Genomic DNA, 21046 nt, shown 5'->3' with positions numbered 1-21046 from the left:
TGTTGCTTGAGAGGAGGCTGATAAGATTAGGGTGGTGGGGCCCCCTCCCTGATTGTGGTGGTTCAACAGCCTACAGCTGTGGCTCCAGAGGTTCTGGAGTCCTGGGTCAATCAGCTGCACAGTGGGAGGGGGCACCTCTTGGTGATTCTGGAACCCCATCCTTGAGTTTTGCCTGAGATCATCAGGAAGAATCAACAGTCAGAAAAGCACAGAGGAAAATAAAAAAGTTAGTGAGTTAAATAAAAGGGGAAAACTGAGGTAATCAGGTAGGTTTGCCCTGGCTGATACAGAATTCAATTTAAAAAAATTATGAATTGATTTTTTAAAATGTATACTTGATTTGATTAACATTGCAAACACTGCTAGGAGCACTTGGAAGCAACAGGAGTACAGGGGACTAAAATTATGCTACAGTTCATGGAACTTAATTTTAAAAATGAATTTTGACAGCCTTTGTAGGAGTTTCGACAACTCTGTTCCCACTTTATACCTCACCAGGAGACCCAGTGTCTATTAATAATGCTACTATTATTTCCAAGGTAATTCCTGCTAATAGCAAATGCTAGAGGACCTCATTAGGGTTTGTAGAATCTTTCAGGATCAAGTGCCATGTTCTACTGGAGAAAGTTTTCCTTCCAGACGTTTTGTTCTCAGCTGCGGAGAACATCCTCAGTGGCGTTGCAGCCGGAGCAGGCGCTCAGACCTTCTTGGCTGCTGTGCATTGAGTGGGGCCAGGGCTGCTGGAGAGCTGCTATTTGTAGGCTGGAGGGGGTGTGATAAAGGGCAATTGGTTTGTGGATGTGCCCATTGTTTGGTGGGGCTTCCTGGAAGGGTAGTGATAAGGAAACTGGCTGTTGAATGTGACCATTGTTCTGGGTTAATTGCTGGGAAGGTTGGAAGGGGTGTGAAGATAAGGAAGATGGTTGTTGACTGTGCTGATTGTTCTGTGCAATTTGCTGGTTGTTCTGAGACTTTCTGCAATTTATAGGCTGTAGGGTGTTTTGCAGAGCTAGGTACCAAGACTGGTGGATGAAAATGCCTTCTTCCTTTCTGTTAAAATTGTGCTGGTGTTTGTAAATCTCAATAGCTTCTCTGTTCAGGCGGGTATGATAATGTGAGACCGTAGAAAGGACTTCAGTTCTTTCAAAGTGGATGACGTGGTCTCCTTCTTGAAGTGCATGTTCAGCTACAGCTGATTTTTCTGGCTGAAACAAGCGACAGTGTCTCTTGTGTTCGGTGAGACGGGTGTTGATACTGCGTTGGGTAGTGCCAATGTAGACTGCACCACAGGAGCAGGGTATTTTGTAGACTCCAGGGGTTGAAAGTGGATCTCTCATATCTTTGGCCGAGCGCAGCATGTGGCGGATCTGTTGTGTGGGCTTGAAGATTGTGTCAACATTATGGTGTTTGAGAATTTTGCCAATGCGGTCGGTGACAGATTTTATGTAGGGCAGGAAGGCTGTACCCACATTTGTGTGTGGCTCGGGATTTGGTGTGGATGGTCTCCTGGGATGGAGGGCTCTTCTAATTTCTTGTTGGGAGTATCCATTGGCCTGCAGTGACTGTTTGAGGTGGTGTAGTTCCTGTTGGAGTTGGCTTGGTTCACAGATGCGTGATGAGGGTTTTTACAACTGTACGTTTTTGGCGAGGATGATGATTGGAATTCTTATTTAGATAGCGATCGGTGTGTGTGGGTTTCCTGAATACAGTGTGGCAAAATTCTCAAACGCCATAATGTTGGTCGCATTCAACAGCCAGTTTCCTTATCACTACCCTTCCAGGAAGCCCCACCAAACAATGGGCACATCCACAAACCAATTGCCCTTTCATCACACCCCCTCCAGCCTAGAAATAGCAGCTCTCCAGCAGCCCTGGCCCCACTCAATGCACAGCAGCCAAGAAGGTCTGAGCGCCTGCTCCGGCTGCAACGCCACTGAGGATGTTCTCCGCAGCTGAGAACGAAACGTCTGGAAGGAAAACTTTCTCCAGTAGAACATGGCACTTGATCCCGAAAGATTCTACAAACCCTAATGATGTTACCAGCCGTGAAAACCTGAAATCTTTGCTAGAGGACCTGTTGAAACTTTCTGTGTGTAAATCTGCCATATGATAAATAAATATATAACAGCAACTTCAGTAAAACAGGGCTTCAGTATCATAAGCCTTCTTTGCTCTTCAAGGGGTTGAGAAGAAAGACATCAGGAAATCATGTTATTCCAGAATATATAACCAGAATTTGTTTGGGTGATAAAACATTTCCAGGAGTAGAATAAACAGAACTGAATGAACTCACTCGACAAAGATCATTCTGCAGTCTTATAGAAAGATGGGCAGACGGGCTATCTCTCAATCTGAATGATTCATTGGCTTTCTGCCATTATCCAAACCCCAGGGAAGCCAGAAACCCCTCTGCTTTCAGAAGCAGTATAATTATTCTATTTAAATGACTCTCCACAGTGAATACAACACTCTGGAACACAGGAGCACTGGGATAACGAATGCCCCCCTTTTATTTTTTTATTTCAATCTGCTAACACAATACCATGAACAAAAGTGGCCTGCTGAGCCCCCCCTATATGCTAGCTGGACTCCTAATTGGATCCCATATTAGTCCAGAAATAGATAGGCAGATGGCAAAGCCCAGTGATACTTGTTTAACTCTATATAGCTCTATCAAAGCTATGAAGTATCTTTTTTCACAACATGATGAGAGATTGTGTGCATGACAATAGATATGATAGGAAATTTCTTCCCCCAGCCTCCCCCCTCCATGCACCACAGAACATGGGAACTATTTTGATGCTATATGATGAATCTGGTTGAAGGATCTACTGTCCAAGTCAAGGCAGCAGCCTTTGAATTCAAAACTGTCTTGTGCAATTACAGACAAAAAGCCTATAAAGTCCAGTATTCTATGGCAAAGTGACCAGCCAATTGAGAGCTCATAAGTACAACATGATTGCAATAGCCACCCCTTGAGGGCCAGGGGCAGAGGGAGAGCAAAATGGGGCAGTACTGCTGCCCAGACCCTGCCTCTCCACCTGAGACTGTGAGACCAGCATGAACTGGCAAAGCCTTCTTGCTGCCGCTCCCAAGCTCTGGGTTGAACGTTGGTGTCAGGTAAGACTTTTGCCACAGCTTCTTGCTTGTTCCCAGAATATGGCAACTAGGGTTATACTTCCTTTCAACATGGAAGTTCTGTTTAATTGTTATGACTGACAGTCAATGATGATTTCATTTTTATTGGAGTTCTCCCTCTCTCTGTCTTTAAAGCCAAATCAGTTTGTGAGTAACCTGTCCTACATTCCATAGTGTAATACTGATTATGTAGGGAGATGTCTGTTTCAGGGTTCCATGAAATATGTAAATGTAACAAATATCAAGACCATAACTTCTGAACTCAGTGCAAAGGAACTTTATTGTGGGACCCTGAAACAGTGTAAAAGAAAAGAAGAACAGTTGAATTTACACCCTGCCCTTCAGTTGGTCTTTCATAGTGGCTTACAATCTTCTTCTCTTCCTCTCCCCACAACAGACACCATGTGAGGTTGGTGGGACTGAGAGTGCTCTGAGAGAACTGCTCTTGAGAAAACAGCTCTAAGAAAACTATGACTGACTCAAGGTCACCCCGCTGGCTTCATGTGGAGGAGTGGGGAATCAAACTCATTTCTCCAGATTAGAGTCTGCCACTCTTAATTACTATACTATAAAAACTTATTATTATTATTATTATTATTATTATTATTATTATTATTATTATTATTATTATTATTATTATTATTATTATTATTATTATTATTATTATTATTATTATTATTATTATTATTATTATTATTATTATTATTATTATTATACCAAACTAGCTCTCAAGTATTCTCTGTTCTCTACCTTGTTCATAATTTTAACTCTTATTTTAGTAAATGCTTTATAGCATTGCTGCAATCTTTGGATATCAGTTTTCTATAGTAGTAAGATGCCCTGGCCACCTTATCATTTTCGAGATAGGGTCAGTATTTTAAACAATATTCTAAATGTCAACACACAGTGGCATAATGACATTATGATAAGCCCCACTGTTTAATTTCTGCCTAAGTTGTTTTATATAGCCAACAGGTAAAAATGCTTCCTCAATAACCATTGTAGGCTTTTGATGGCTTGCTATAACTAAGTACTAAGCATACTTTACTCACTTGGATGGGTGCTGAAGAAAAACGATTTAGCATTTTGAATGTAAGCTGCAAAGGAGAAACAAGATGTAATTTCACAGCTGACATGCAAGAAGGGGCCTTGAAGAGCCCCACGGGTATGCTGTTGGTCTTTACAGATAGGGATTGGCACAAATTGGGAAAACACAGTTCAGTTTGTGGTTTGTGGGATGCCTGGTACATGAACCACAGACTGTCATGAACTTTCTGGTGCTTAACAAACCAGTTTAGTTTCTGACGTTTTTGGTATGGTAGAATGGCCCAGGTTCAGAAGTATATAGAACAGATACTGTGTAAGCTTGGGACACCAAACTCACAGCAGTCCTCCGGCTGACTCTCCTCTATCTGTCCTCTGAGTTTGGTGAGGATTAGATTTACAAGGTCTGAGTTACAGCCCTCCAAATAAGGTGCCTCATCCTCCATTGTTTCCAGTGGAGGGGATAAACAGCAAAAAGCAAGGGCATCTATAAAGAAGCTGATCAGAACAGAATCAAAGTCCCTGTGAATCTCTGCAGTAGAATCTGAAGGTTGGGGGCCTTTTTGCAGGTCCAGCAGAATCAGTGCAATGTCCCTAGCAGAGCCACTGTGGCACTGCAAACCCAAGAGGACTAAGGTTAAGCCAGGAAGGTGGTGCTGGGGGAAATGTTAGGAACAGGTTCAAAAGCTAAACACACCAATCACACAGGGAACCTCACCTGGCCACTCACTCCTCTACAATCTCTCCAAGTTGGAAGCAGATTATATTTCTGATGTCCCCCTTATGGAGAATTGGAAACACATCTTGAGCTGGCCAGACCACCCCCAAAGTCTCCAAAGGCAGGTTCAGAATCAGGGCCGGTGCCAGGCTTTTTAGCACCCTAGGTGAGGCTATGTACTTGCACCACCCCCTAACTGATTTTAAAAAACAGAAGAAATGTAGGAAAAAATGAAAGCACAATTTTATTGTATCTGCATCCAGCCTTTCTCTAAGAGAGGCAGAACACCCAGGTCCACCTGTTTTATGCTCAAAACAAACTAAACTGGGGCAATAATGACTGACTAAATAAGGCTCTCAGCTAAGAAGAGGATTTGAATATAGGTCCTCTCTGATCTCAGCTGAACATACTTGTTTATTTCCCACTTTCTTGCAAGGAATTCAGGGCAACATGTCCGATTCTCTCCTCACCTCTTTCTCATTTTGTTCCCACAACAACCCTGTTAGGTAAATTGGACTGAGAGGGTTGCCCCAATTCTCCCAGTGAGCCTCATATCTGAATGGTGATTTGAACCTAAATTTCTGTAATCCTTAATTGCTGGTCATCAATGCCAGGACTAACCACTGCACTACACTGTCCCACAATGACTCTGTGGATTTATCCTTGTCTCCTGAGAAAACTCAGCTAGAGCACTCTGCAGCTCAATGACTTCTCTGGTATTAATGGAATAAAAACTCGTTTCTCAGTATCAGGAGATGCCTGAGTAATTAATGTAATATGGCCACATGACATATAGTACTTCAATTCTAAATATGTTTTGATTTCAACCCAATTCATTTCTGGTAATAGAGCTGAGGATAACAGCACAATCCTATGGAGAGTCATTGCAATCCAAACCCACTGAATTCAATAGATATTTTTATTGTTGTTCAGTTGCACAGTCGAGTCCGATTCTTTGCGACCCCATGGACAAAGTCACGCTAGGCCCTCCTGTCTTCCATCATCCTCCAAAGTCTGTTCAAATTTGTGTTTGTTACATCAGTAACACTGTTCAGCCATCTCATCTTTTGCCATCCTCTTCTTCTTTTGCCTTCCAATATCCAATATCTTCTTCTTCTTTCTTTCATAGATATAGATAGGGTTAAATCTGCATAGGATTGCACTGGATATGCTTCCTTACTGAAGAATAAGCCTCTGTGAACACCTTTCTCAGTAAACCTGCATGGGATTGCTCAATTGATTCTTATAAAAGCCAGTTTTTGTACGTATTATTTTACAGAGAAGAGAACCCAGTTAATTGCAAAATGACACATTCAAGACTACACCTTGAATGCATTCAAAATCACAGCTAAAATCACAAACTGCCGATTTGTTTCCATTTTTTTTAAAATCAAGTTTCCAAACTACATCATTGCCCTATGGCTGAGCCTTGCTGTTTATAACACAGAACCTGCAGCTCCAGAACCTGCAGCTGCTGTTTCCTGAACAACATCATAAACTCTGAACTAAACAACACCGACCCAAGTGTTGTTTAAGCACATGCCCACAACACTTCCAGGTCCCCTCAGGTCCAAAGATGTATATTCTCTGGTCACAGCTCACTCCTGGGTGAAATTTCTGATTATTTACCATTAGTGGAACAGATTGTATAAGTAAGAAATCACCTGTTGTGAATTGTACAAATGCAATGGAAAGGGGTAGTCAAATGGATGCTTATTTGTAAAGGCAGATGTTTGTTGAGGTAGATGTTTTCTGTGGTGGATGTTGTTCCAAGAGGTAGGTGTGTTATGGTTGTTTCATTAGGTGATTGTTTGTTGAGGGAGCTCAGCCCAACCTGGCAGAGGCAGCCATCCTTCCACCCAGATACCAAAGGCACAACCTTCAGGGCACATGCCGTATCACCCAGAGAGGAGGAGGAATGGGTGACAAGCAGGGGGACAACAAGAAGCCTGGATCTTACTCTGTAAGGTCCAGCAGGGGGAGGTTGACCTTGAGGAAGGCCAACTTGTCCATGATGGCCAGGAGCAGGTGGAAGTGGTGGGGGCTGAGAATGTCTCCTGGGTGAGAGAACACTCTCTTGTTCTGGACACTGGTGGGAGGGCAGGAGAGGAGACTCATGGCTACACAAGAGAGGGCAGTTGGCAGCCTAAGATGACCAGTACTCCAGGGGATTGGTAGAGGCATGCTCAGGAGACTCGGTGAGCTACTCCTTCATCATCACCTCTGCAGAATCCTCCATAAGCACATGCCTGGCATCTCCAACACTGCTGACCTCCCAGTTCACTACCAACAACCAGTAGTGGGGCTTCTCCCTGACTGGACCCTTTGAAGCAGAGGTGCTGGGCAGCACCTTTCCTCCTCTCCAGCATCTTTCACCTGATGTTCCCTCTGGCCACATCTGTAGGTCTGTAGCCTCCACATGTCTTTGCAGAGCTCACACTTGCATTGCAAGAGTTCTTCATTCTGGAGAGCAATGCTGCCTTTTATCCAAGGGTCACAGATACAGGCCAGCTTGTACTCTCGTTCCTTGCATAGAGGATGCAACATGGTGGTGATGTCCACCTGCAATCTCTCTGCTGAGGCCTTGACCCATGAGAGAGCAGAGAACAGCTGAATCCTTGGGACCTGGCTCCAGTATGGAGACCAGCATCTAGTTCAGCCCTCATATCAGGAGATGACTTGCCCCAGGCTGACCATATGGACACAGAGCACATTGGTGGCATCCTGGAAGGGCTTGAGATGTGCACCATTTGAGAGAAGGTCAGCCAGTCATTGGAGTTGATGTTGAGCTCCTCTTCCCCATATGGAATAGTCATGAAGGAGATGACATCCTGCATTGTGCTCTTCTGCTCCACCAAACACGCAATCATGATATAGGTGGCGTTCCAGTGAGTGGGTAGGTCCAGGATGAGCTGGTGTTCAGGCTCATCCCCCTGCCCCTGCCTGTTGCACAGCAGATGCTGTGTGAGAAGTGAGTGGCCAGGCACCAGCAGGTCTCCAGCAAGGACTGCATCTCGAGGGTGGCAGCATCCCAGGTGGCCTTAACAGTGTTCCCCAACCCCAGAACATCCTTCACTACCAAGTGAAGCATGGGCGCCAGGCAGATGATGCTGTTGAGGTGCACAACCTTCACCACTGCCAGCATGTAGTCACAGATATTGCCACTGTCCCCATTCCCTCAGGCTACTGTGTATCATGGAAGTGATGTTTTGTGCTGTGTGGTCTGTATTCATCCCCTGTACATAGAGTATTACCACTTTTTAGCCTGGTGGCAGGACGTTCCTTCTTGGGGCCTGGGCTGTGCCATAAAAGTACAGAGAGGTCCTTGGGTAGCCACCAGTGTGTGCACATGGGTGGACAAACACACAAGTGCTCCTCAGAGTGGGTTGGAGGGGGAAAAGGGATGTGCTGGAAATGGAGTGGAATGATCACACTGCTCATGCATTTCCATAGTGCACCAGGGTGATCAGATAGTAGGAAACCTGTCATGGAAGCATTTCCCTGGGAAGCCACTTGAATTTCCCCAGTGGCTATTTAATTCATCTTGGAGTCATCATAGCATGAGGTAAGGATGAGTGGGGCACAGGAGCCAGATGTGCATGTGTGATCTCACCTGTTTGATCTGGAGGGGAGGGGTGGCTATGTAAGGCCAAAATGCTTGTCTGATTGCACCCCTTGTCTCTTCAACCAAAAGGATGAAGTTGACTTTTCAAGTAAATCTGCCTCTCTTCCTTCCCCCCAATCTACCTCTCTCTTAGGCAATGACTTTAATGTATATGAACTGACCTCTCCCTGATGGACTTTTCATCAACTTTATTTTTTTTTTCTGATCTTCCTGGAATCTTTTTATACAATTAACAACAGGGTACTTCCTTTCTGTGCAGAGTGTAGCATTCTGGCCTTTCAGACATGGTGACTGGCCACTATGTTCACCCTCAGCAGTTTCAGAAGTGGCAAGCTGTCACCAAGAATAAGGGCCTTTGTAACACCTCACCGAGGAATTGTTTCCAGCCATTTACTTTCAGTTTGAAAAAGTTTGCAAGAGGTTAAATGGGGCAACACTTTCACTAGGAAAAGTGTTTAGCAAATGGTTACACAACTGTTTTTTCTGGCATGCTGGCAAGATGTCACCTGGCTCCATAGTGGTCTCTTAATTGATCTCAGTTCACACAACTACCCACTGAGCAGCTGGAGATGATATATCACTCTGCACTCTGTATTTCTTTTGCCCTCAGATAAAAACTACTAGGAATATACAGATGAGAATTCTGGATTCCTTCCAGCTCATTATGCTTTCTGAAACTTGGTTATGTATTATTTTCTTTTCATACAGGAACCCCAAGTTTTGTGATTCTCAAAAAATACGATCATTGTCTTCAGGTGAAAATACAATAATTGTATCCAAAGTTTATCAAAAAAGATTTGCCAATCAACTAGTATGTGACTTCTAAATTTTGTTCTAGGGAGTCACTTTAGAAACTTATCAAAATTGTCTGCCATCTTTACTGATGACAAGATCACTAATAATGGCTAAGCTTTCCTCAAAGTCCACCTTCATCAGTCTTCTGCTTAATGTATTTGGTGTACTCCGTGTTGCATTGTCTGATCATGCAGAGCAATACTGTAGTGTAACTGGCATGGCCAGCAACCCAAGTTAATAATGCTTTTATTGTAGAAAATTCACCAGGGACTGGTGATGACTTGTCACAAGGCATCCTATTTTCGAGGGCAGCCTTTGTAATCTAACCAGGGCACAAGCTATCTAGATTTCTGATTGGAGATAGGAGATTTGTGATTGGACTTGAAAGACAGTAAGGAACCAAATTGAATTGGGGCTTCAGCATTTGAAGAAGGCTTAAGCTACATGGATGCAATCATACCAATATATTTTGAGAAAACACAAATTAATAATTTTCATAAGACATTGGATCACAGATCTTCCACCAATTTGACTATTTGTCTAGATTGTATCCTAAAGCACTTAACACATGATGTGCATACCTGCTAAATGCATACTGATTAAAAACATTTGCTCCCTTTTCTTTGCACAGAGACTGAATTCTCAAAGCTTATACATAGCACTTTTTCTCATAATACTCAAGAAAAATTGACTTGGCTAGGAGGGATCATTGGGTAAGGGGAGAAAAAAACTAAAGGGAAAAAAAATACTGGTAGTTTGCTTGCAGAACCCAAGAGATGCCTTCCCTGCATTTTATTTTATTTATAAAATTTGCTTCTAGACACAATGGGAAGCACATCCATTTCCATCTTTGCTGATGTGTAAAAACTGCCACAGTACCTTACATTACCAAATAAATTTACTGGAGAAATTGGAAGGTAATTGGCAGTTCAGGCAGGCTACAAATCTATGTGTATCACTCACACTACAATTATTGGTTAATTCAGGAGGAATATTATAATCCTTGAACCCCAGCATAAATCTTTCCAAATCTTGCATGCATTACTGCCATTGCTCTGGAAGATAGATATTTATTAGCCTGCCCAGATCTTTGCTGTCCCTGATTTAGATGCTAGTCATTCCACTGCTTTCACTAAAATGGATATATATCCCTATTAAATCCGCCAAAAGAGAATCTAAATGGTAGCATTCAATAATATTGGGGTAATCTGTTGGGTTTATTTACTGAGCCTCTTCTAAAGATCGTAAATCCCCAATTACACAGACTTCTCCCTCATTATTTATTTTAATGACAATGCATCTAGATCTTTCATAGCACTCTAATCGCAAGGGTCCCCAGTTTGGGTATGTGTGGGGGATTAAAAACCCTTATAAAATGGATTTCTTGCCCCTATTTAAAAATATCACTGCTGCCATGTGCCATTTTAGAGACTGTAGGCTTTTCACTGGATTGACCCTGTCAAAGTAGAGTGTATTTTACATACTCTAAAGTGCTGGAGCTACACACAATGTTTTAAGTGTCAGTTGTGCTTGTAATTCAGTTCATCTTTAAAATAACGTGATATTTTTAGGATGGTGGTGAAGCAGCGCTCAGATTACTGTGAAATCCAAACATTCACAGTGCACAATCTGAGCTGACCCTGCTGCTGGACCTCTGTCTGAGTATATCCCTTCTTCCTGGCCATCTCCTTTATTATGAACTGTAGCAGGAACTCACCAGGGACATGCCTAGCTATGATGACTAAAGAAAACCTCCATAGTTAGAGGTTGCAAACCTGTTCAACACAACCTGTGGACTGTTGTGTTCCCCAAGCCCAATTAAGGAACACACAGAGGGTCCTGTGAGGAGAGAGATAATTGAAAAAGCTTTTTATTAGGCTATACCAGCACTGGCAGGGAGATCTGGGCCCACAAGACTCCAAAGCCTCAGAACATCCCAGGGTTCTCCAGAGGATGCAAAGGATGACTCTAAAGATCTTATACCCCTGGTGACATAGGCATACATTAAGCATACATTATTCAAACAAACATTATTGGGTACACAGGCAACACTAACATGACCTGGCTTCCTTCTACCAGTGAATCTCATAAGAACATAAGAGAAGCCATGTTGGATCAGGCCAATGGCCCATCCAGTCCAATACTCTGTGTCACACAGTGGCCAAAAAAATTATATATATATATATATATATATATATATACACACACACACACACACTGTGACTAATAGCCACTGTTGGACCTCTGCTCCATATTTTTATCTAAACCCCTCTTGAAGGTGGCTATGCTTGTGGCCGCCACCACCTCCTGTGGCAGTGAATTCCACATGTTAATCACCCTTTGGGTGAAGAAGTACTTCCTTTTATCTGTTTTAACCTGTTTGCTCAGCAATTTCATTGAATGCCCACGAGTTCTTGTATTGTGAGAAAGGGAGAAAAGTACTTCTTTCTCTACTTTCTCCATCCCATGCATTATCTTGTAAACCTCTATCATGTCACCCTGCAGTCGACGTTCTCCAAGCTGAAGAGTCCCAAGCGTTTCAACCTTTCTTCATAGGGAAAGTGTTCCAGCCCTTTAATCATTCTAGTTGCCCTTTTCTGAACTTTCTCCAATGCTATAATATCCTTTTTGAGGTGCGGCGACCAGAACTGCACACAGTACTCCAAATGAGACCGCACCATCGATTTATACAGGGGCATTATGATACTGGCTGATTTGTTTTCAATTCCCTTCCTAATAATTCCCAGCATGGCGTTGGCCTTTTTTATTGCAATCGCACACTGTCTTGACATTTTCAGTGAATTATCTACCACGACCCCAAGATCTCTCTCTTGGTCAGTCTCTGCCAGTTCACATCCCATCAACTTGTATTTGTAGCTGGGATTCTTGGCCCCAATGTGCATTACTTTGCACTTGGCCACATTGAACCGCATCTGCCACGTTGACGCCCACTCACCCAGCCTCAACAGATCCCTTTGGAGTTCCTCACAATCCTCTCTGGTTCTCACCACCCTGAACAATTTAGTGTCATCCGCAAACTTGGCCACTTCACTACTCACTCTCAACTCTAAATCATTTATGAACAAGTTAAAGAGCATGGGACCCAGTACCGAGCCCTGCGGCACCCCACTGCTTACCGTCCTCCACTGTGAAGACTGCCCATTTATACTCACTCTCTGCTTCCTATTACTCAGCCAGTTTTTGATCCACAAGAGGACCTGTCCTTTTACTCCATGACTCTCAAGCTTTCTAAGGAGCCTTTGATGAGGAACTTTATCAAAAGCTTTCTGGAAGTCAAGGTAAACAGCATCTATTGGGGCATCTTTGTCCACATGTTTGTTCACCCCCTCAAAGAAACGTAACAGGTTAGTGAGGCAAGATCTTCCCTTACAGAACCCATGCTGAGTCTTCCTCAAATCTCAATTTGGGGTGGATCTGGTGAAACTGTAGATTGTTTACACATGAGGGAAAGACACACTGACACCTTAGAAGGGGCAATAAAACTGCCCTATCTTCCTGTTTGTTCTTTGATACCAGGCCATTTGGCGATGTTTTCATCCAGACCTGTCTTAAATCATGCCTTTTCTTATTGGGATATGCCAAGATGGGTATTATTGAAGACTGATAACTCCACCTAGGCTCATTCTCTCAGTAGGCTAGATTGATCTGTGCCCAGGAGAGATGTGATCTTTATTGCGTTGCTAAGAGTTCTAGGGCATTTGGTAAGGAATGGAATGCAGTTTCAATTTCATACCCAAGCCTAGCTTCTAAAGAAAAACACTTTTAAAATGCACTTTTTGCCTAGCTTCTATCTGTGTTCTTTCTGTTGTTCTATTCACATGCATTACTAATTCTAATGATGTCAGTAATACTGGCATCAGATTGTCATAGCTGATCAATAGGTAGTGTCAAGAAATGTCACGAAGTGCTGGGTCTGTATCTCAAACCTCCTAATACAAGTGCTATAAGACCACACAAAGCGGTGGGGAATACTGTAGCCATGTTCCTGCTAAGGGCAGGAGAAGGATGGGCCTTGCCTACTGGCACACCAGTGCCCAGTGGAGGAAAGGGAATGGCCAGAAATTCTTTAGTAAAGCCATAGAATTTTTTGGTGATTCCTGAAGTGGACTAAGGTCATTTCCTTGGAAAACCTGGCAGTGTTGTCAGTCTGCTCGAGAAATCACCTTCCTCAAAACCTATGGTTTCACCACAGACTCATTTGTTATGAGCAGGGATCATTTAGTAGAAAAAGAGGTGCCGGAGCTCATTTGCATAACTCATTTGCATATGCTACACAGCCCTGATATCACTGGAAGGTGTATTAAATTATATCAGCATCTACTTTAAAATACTTCTCGAATTAGAATATCCATCATCAAACCTTACTCCCATCATACTTTTAGAATTACTTTCTCCTATGTGGCCACAGTGGCATAATAAAGAGTTCCATCTGTCTGCTTTATATGTTTTGGTTATTTTCCCAATTTTTGTGGGGGAAAATATTAGAAAGTTTGTCAAACCTTAAGAGTTCAGCAAAATTCTCACAAGGGGGTTGAACAATGGAGCCCAAAAGCAAGTATTGGGGGGGGGGGGGTAAGAAAGAAAGAGTACAATACCATTTAGAGGTTCCAGAGCTCCACTCCTGTAAACTCCTGCCCAAAATGAGGCCTGGTTATGAGCGCTGTCAAACTCATTTGTTATGAGGGCTGGATTTGATATAAATAAGACCTTGTCAGGCTGGGCCATAAGCATAAAATGTAATGCCAGGTAGTGGAGATATAAGCTTTATAAAGGACACAGACAAACACAATTAAAGATTTTTTAAAACTTAAAATAAAACATTAGCATGCTGGCAATGTTTTAACAGTCTCTGATACCTGACACCTCTTGCTCTGAATTATTGCATCAAAAACTGGAGACAATGTGCTGTAGCAATCTTGAGTATGCTGTTCAGGTGTGCATCTGTAAGTTGCAAACCTACTTTTGCTTTATTGGCATTCATTACATGAAAAGTACTGGGTTCGATGCATGAGGATGTTCATGGAAGAGTGATCACAACTCTTTATTTCGTGATTACAGCATTACAAGGCTAAACTGAACTGATCTCTCAGGGCCAATGGCCCTGCTTATATACATGCAAATAATCCCACCCCAACCCCAACTTACATAACTATAGGTACAAGGGCTGGCCCAATGACTGCTGATTGGCCTCCTCCCAGAGCTCAGGTGGCTATTGTTCTGGAGCCTCAAGCTCAGCAAAGTCTCTGGTAGACCTTTCAAGCATGTTCCAGTACCAATACATAACATTACAGAAATCTCATGGTCAATGCTTTGTGCCCAAGACCCAGAGGAAAACATTAAATGGATGGACATTGTGAGCTTTTGTACATTAATTGGTTCATGCACTAGTCAAGAATATGTGAAGGCACCATGACACAGACTGAGGGCTATGTGTTTGTCTATAAAATTATAGTCTCTCCCAGAAAAATAACTACAACTCCTTTGTGGCAGTGCAAGAATAGAGAGACAGCCATGTATAGTGGTCAGTATCAGCCTACTATCTGGGAAGTCTAAGTTCAAATTCCCCAATCAATCAAAAGAAATAAAATGAAAATGTGAAATGTGAAAGAAAAATCAAAGGAAATGTGCTGGGAGAACTTGGTTTGGACACACTCTCAGCCTAAACCTGGTTTTTGTTATTCCTCTTCTGGATCATGAAGGCATGAATGCAGTGAAAAGAGGGAGGCAAATCCAGTTATACCCAGGAGACCCTTCCCTTTGGGAAGAGGGAGGCAGAAGAAGAAAAGAGTGAGAGGCTGCTTTGCTTGGCTGCCCTAATCACAGGGGAGAAATAAAAAAAATGGTGACCAAAGCAAGCAGTTGAAGAAGAAGCAGATAATCGCCAGTTGCTGGCGAGCCTGATTGGAGCCCTGTGGAGTTTTTATTCAGAATCCACAGAGTTTCCTTTGTGAATATACAAAAGAGACAAGACATTTAATGGCACACATTAATAAAGCAGTGAGAATATTGCATGCACAGAAGTGGAAGCTCCAAGAACTACCTACTAGGCAAGAATTGATTGGGAAAATATTGGAGACAGCTGAGATGGACTATTTATCCTTATTATTATAGGGAATTCTGTTTGAAAATTCTATTTCTTTATCTCAAACAGTTCGATGGATTGCTGGATCAAATAATCACTGAGAGGCATTTAACATGAAAGCAAAAAACATATTTATTAATACAGGGAAAAAGTACTGGGAGATGAAAATAACAAATACTAAGAACTACATGCTTACACTAGAAGAACACATGCTTAATGGAGAATACTTCCTACTTCTTCTTGACCACTCTGCCTGAACAAAGGAAGTCACTTGACTAACTAACCAAACAAACCAACCAGTTATCTTGATTGACAACAGTCAGTATCTTCTTTCTAAGTCATGCAGACAATAGGGAATCAGGCACAGTGTTAACCCTATAATGATTGGAACTTTAGAACATTGCAAAGGACATACAGATACATATTTCCAACACCCCTTCTCAGTGTCTAATGTCAAAGTCATTATACATTCAATGGTCATTACTCATTATTCACTGTAATATTCACATCAACTAGATTCATCATTTCACGTAAGCATTCAAATCTAGCACCAGGTAATGGCTTTGTAAGCTTCTGTACAATAGCTTCTGTACCATAGGTTCTGTACAATATTCTATCTTAATCAGCCTCTTCTGTTGTAGATCTTTCACTAGCTCACATTTAATACCAATAGATCTACTTCTGGCTGTTCTACTTTCCCCTTTACATATAGCAATACAAGCTTGATTATCTTCAAACATTACAATAGGTACAGGTTCTTTTATCTTGAAGTTTTTCAGCAGGTGAAAAACCCATTCAAGTTCACTGCAGGCACTGGCTGCTGGCACACACACAGCTTCTGCTGTAGATTGTGCCGCTATAGTCTGTTTTCTGCTAGTCCATTCTACAAGTCCATTTCCATAGAAGAACAAGTATCCACTGGTCAATCTGTAATTGCACGATTCTTCTGCATAGTTGGCATCCATGTATCCAACTAGTCTGGGATTCTCAGAAGGTTCAATGATCAGTCTTAAGTCCATAGTCCCTTTTAAGTATCTGGCAAGTTTCTTTACTGCATTCCAATCATGGTGATTAGGCAAACTTATTTTCTGCTCAGTATTCCAACAGCAGCTGTAATATCAGGTCTGGTAGTTTTACTCAGGTACAGGAGTTTTCCTATAGCTTCTCTGTACTCTCCAATGTCTTTGAGTGGTTGACCACCCTAAGCTCTCAGGTATGCAGGTTCAAAAGGTATCTTAGATTCTTTAAAGTCTTTCATGCCAAGAGATTCTATAAAGTCCATAATCTTTCGTCTTTGGCATAGTTGAAAAGTTCCATCCTCGAGTCTCTCAATCTGTATTCCTAGGTAGTGTTTAATATTTCCAAGTCTTTTGACTTCAACCTCATTGTTCAGCTTTTCAACAATGTCTTTAACACTTAGCCTGGGGGAAGTTGACGGAATTCTCTCTACTGTACGTCCAACAACTTGTGATTTGGACCCATGCCCCTCTTGGCTGATTAAATCTTGCCAGAGGGAGCTTACATGTCCTTTACGGGACATTGTAAATAGATCCCTCTCAAGGAAGCGATTTCCAACACCTCTGAAAGAGGCTATGGTCCGCCCTCTCTTGAAAAAGAGTACAGCAGACCTGGCCAAATTGGCAAATTACCGACCGGTCTCAAATTTACCATTTTTAGGTAAAATTATCGAGAGGGCAGTAGCACTACAGTTGCAGGGTTTTCTGGATGACGCTTCCATCTTAGATCCTTACCAGTCCGGCTTCTGCCCAGGCCATGGGACAGAGACAGTGCTGGTCCCCTTGGTGGATGATCTCCAGAGGCATCTGGATCGAGGCGGCATGGCGGTGCTGATGTTGTTAGACCTGTCGGCTGAGTTTGACATGATTGACCATCGGTTACTGACCCGTCAGCTCACTGACTCAGGGATTAGGGGGTTGGCCTTACAGTGGCTTTCCTCCTTCCTTGTTGGACGGGGACAAAGGGTGGCAATTGGGGGAGAGCTGTCCCAGAGGCACTCACTAGATTGTGGGGTGCCGCAGGGAGCAGTTCTCTCTCCGATCTTATTTAACATCTACATGCGCCCCCTTGCCCAGATTGCCCGGAGGTATGGTCTGGGGTGTCATCAATATGCGGATGACACCCAGCTCTATCTACTAATGGACGGACGGCCTGACTGTGTCCCAAAAAACCTGGACCTGGCGCTGTAAGCCATGGCAGGTTGGCTCAGGCTGAGTGGGTTGAAGCTGAATCCAACGAAGATGGAGGTCTTTTGCTTGGGTCATGGCGCTCTGGGAAGAGAAGTTCCTCTCCCAGTTTTTGACAGTGTGTCACTGAAAGCGGCGCACCGAGTCAAGAGCTTGGGGGCTCTACTGAAGCCTTCATTGTCAATGGAAGCCCAGATAGCGGCCACTGCCAAGTCCGTGTTTTTTCATCTTAGACAGGTGAGGCAGTTGGCCCCCTTCCTCAAGTGCCAGGACCTAGCAACAGTGATCCATGCAACGGTCACCTCAAGACTGGATTACTGTAATGCCCTCTACATGGGGCTGCCTTTGTGCCGAACCCGGAAGCTGCAGCTGGTGCAAAACGCGGCAGCTAGGCTGTTGTTAGGGCTCCCAAAGTGGGAGCACATACAGCTGGGGCTGTGCGGGCTGCACTGGCTGCTAGTTGCATACCAGATTCGGTACAAAGTGCTGGTTATTATCTTTAAAGCCCTATATGGTCGAGGGACCGTCTCTCCCCATATGAACCCCAGAGAGCCTGAGGTCAGGGGAAAAGAACCAGCTGAATATCCCTGGGCCGAGGGAGGCCAAATTGAAGAACACAAGGGAACGGGCCTTCTCTATCGCAGCTCCACACCTGTGGAATCAACTTCCAGATGAAGCGCGGGCCCTGCGGAGTCTTGAGCAATTCCGCAGGGCCTGCAAGAGTACTCTTTTTAAGATGGCCTTCGCTGAATGCTGAGCTAATGATAGATTCGCTGCTGTTGTATTCTGCCATCAATGTATTAAAAACCTGTAATTTAGCACCATAACTGTTAATTTTAATTGGAATGTTGATTTAAATGATGGTTTTATAATATTGTATTTATTGAATTATATGATTTTATTGTATTGTATTGTATTGAACGAGTATGTTGTGAGCCGCCCTGAGCCTGCTTCGGTGGGGAGGGCAGAATATAAATAAAAAAGTATTATTATTATTATTAGTATTATTAATGTCCTCTTTGTTCTTGCACCTCACAACCAAATCGTCAACGTAAACCAGAATGTATTGATATTCTCCATCTTTGAGTCTAGTGTACGTGCAGGGTTCAGCTTTCCCTTGCTCAAATCCTTGTTGCTGTAGTAGTCCAGTTATTTTGTCATACCAACTTTTCGTGGCTTGTTTCAAACCATAAAGTCCTTCGTTGAGTTTGAAAACATAGTTCTCTTTAGGGTTTGTAGAATCTTTCGGGCTCAAGTGCCGTGTTCTACTGGAGAAAGTTTTCCTTCCAGACGTTTCGTTCTCAGCTGCGGAGAACATCCTCAGTGGCATTGCAGCCAGAGCAGGCGCTCTGACCTTCTTGGCTGCTGTGCATTGAGTGGGGCCAGAGCTGCTGGAGAGCTGCTATTTCTAGGCTGGAGTGGGTGTGGTGAAAGGGCAATTGGTTTGTGGATGTGCCCATTGTTTGGTGGGGCTTCCTGGAAGGGTAGTGATAAGGAAACTGGCTGTTGAATGTGACCATTGTTCTGTGTTAATTGCTGGGAGGGTTGGAAGGGGTGTGAAGATAAGGAAGATGGTTGTTGACTGTGCTGATTGTTCTGTGGAATGTGGAACAATCTCACAGTGTCACAGTATCCATACTTCTGTGGTGGTTGCCCTTTTGTGGTCCTTTCTGATTGTCTTAAAATGAGTGGAGGTTCTGTCGCTCCCTGCGATGTGGTCCTTGTTTTCCCTTCTGGTTCAGTAGAGTCTTCAGAAGGTAGACCTGCCGGTTCACTGGTGGTCACTACAGGTGACCAGATACACCAATCTTCAGAATCATCATCAGTAACCTCAGGATCCGATTCAGGTGCACAGGGTGCTTTAGGCAAATTACTGTCATCCACAAATACAACATTGCAATGTTTGGTCTTTTTCAGCTTTGTATCATAGACTCTATAGCCTTTTCCCACTGAGGGATATCCTACTATGAACCCAATCTCAGTCCTTGCATCAAGCTTCCCTCTATTTTCTCTAGGAACATATGCATAGGCTTTTGCTCCAAAAGTTTTAATAAGCATATTATTGGCTTCTTGCCAAACCAAGCTTGGAACGGAGTAATTCATGTTACTTTTGAAAGCATTCTATTGTGAATATACGCTGTTGTATTACAGCTTCAGCCCACAGGCCTTTAGGTAATCCGGAATGCATGAGCATTGCTCTGGTCATTTCCTGTAACACATGATTAAGTCTCTCTGCACTCCCATTCTGCTGTGGAGTGTATGGGACAGTCACTTTGTGTTCAATCCCTTCTGCTTTCAGAAATTTCTTAAACTCAGTATTGCAATATTCACCACCTCAATCTGTCAGCAAACTTTGAGGTGCACGCTCAAATCTGTTTTTAACCATGGCAACATATTCTTTAAATTTATCAAGAGTCTCATCTTTTTATTTGAGCATATAGACAGTGCTATATTTTGTCTTTGCTTCTGTGAAAACTGGAAATAATTTATTTCTCCCAATCAAGGATTTTATAGGCCCAACATCACTGAACATTATCTCCAAAAACCTTTCATTATGCACACTGCTTTTTCCACTGAAGCAAGGTGTAGTTCCTTTTGCTTTCAGACAAACATCATATCTTTCCTTGGATTTATCACAATACACAACACCAAGTCCACAATCCTTTAGCAACTTCTCAACACTCTGCATGCTTCTGTGTGCTAACTTTACATGCCAAGCATAAACACATCTCCTATGGTCACACTTTCTGCCTTCAGTCTGGCAAACAGTCTTTTCTACAACATCAACAGCATCTGACCTTTCACTTAAGTCTATAATATAATGAGCTCCATTTCTTTCATCCAGTTTAAAACTAATCCCAGAATTCTTAATAATTTCACCATCATCTCCTTTATCAAAATATACAGCATAATTATTTCTTATAAGCACTTGGCTTAAAAGTAAATTCTCAATTGATTCAGGTGCATAAGCTACATTTTTCAGTCTTATTGGCATTAAATCTCCATCAGAGGTAAGCAATTTCATTTTGATCTCACCCACACCAAGAACGTGTAAGTGTTTCTGGTTGGCAACTATAATTTCAGGTCTCTGACTTTCATCCAACTCTGAAAACATGCCTTTATATCGACAAATATGCATAGAAGCTTCACTATCAATCAAAAATCTTTTTTCACTAATAAAATTCACATTATTAATATACATGGTGCTTTCTCTGTTCTTTTCTTTGTTCCCACCTGGGCCATGTGGCTTGAAACATTTCTGGCTGCTATTATTTCTACGGCCATGGGATGGTGCCATGTTACCTCATTTGAAACATGTGCTTTAAAGTTTTTTTGTCTAGCAGCAGTAGTCTGATTATTACTATAACTCATAATATGGCCCTTTTGCCCACATCTATGGCAAAATATATAATTCCTTG

This window comes from Heteronotia binoei, unplaced genomic scaffold, assembly GCF_032191835.1.
Source record: "Heteronotia binoei isolate CCM8104 ecotype False Entrance Well unplaced genomic scaffold, APGP_CSIRO_Hbin_v1 ptg000314l, whole genome shotgun sequence".
NCBI classification, from domain to species: Eukaryota; Metazoa; Chordata; class Lepidosauria; order Squamata; family Gekkonidae; genus Heteronotia; species Heteronotia binoei.
The sequence above is the reverse complement of the archived record's forward strand: the minus strand, read 5'-3'. Positions refer to the sequence as shown.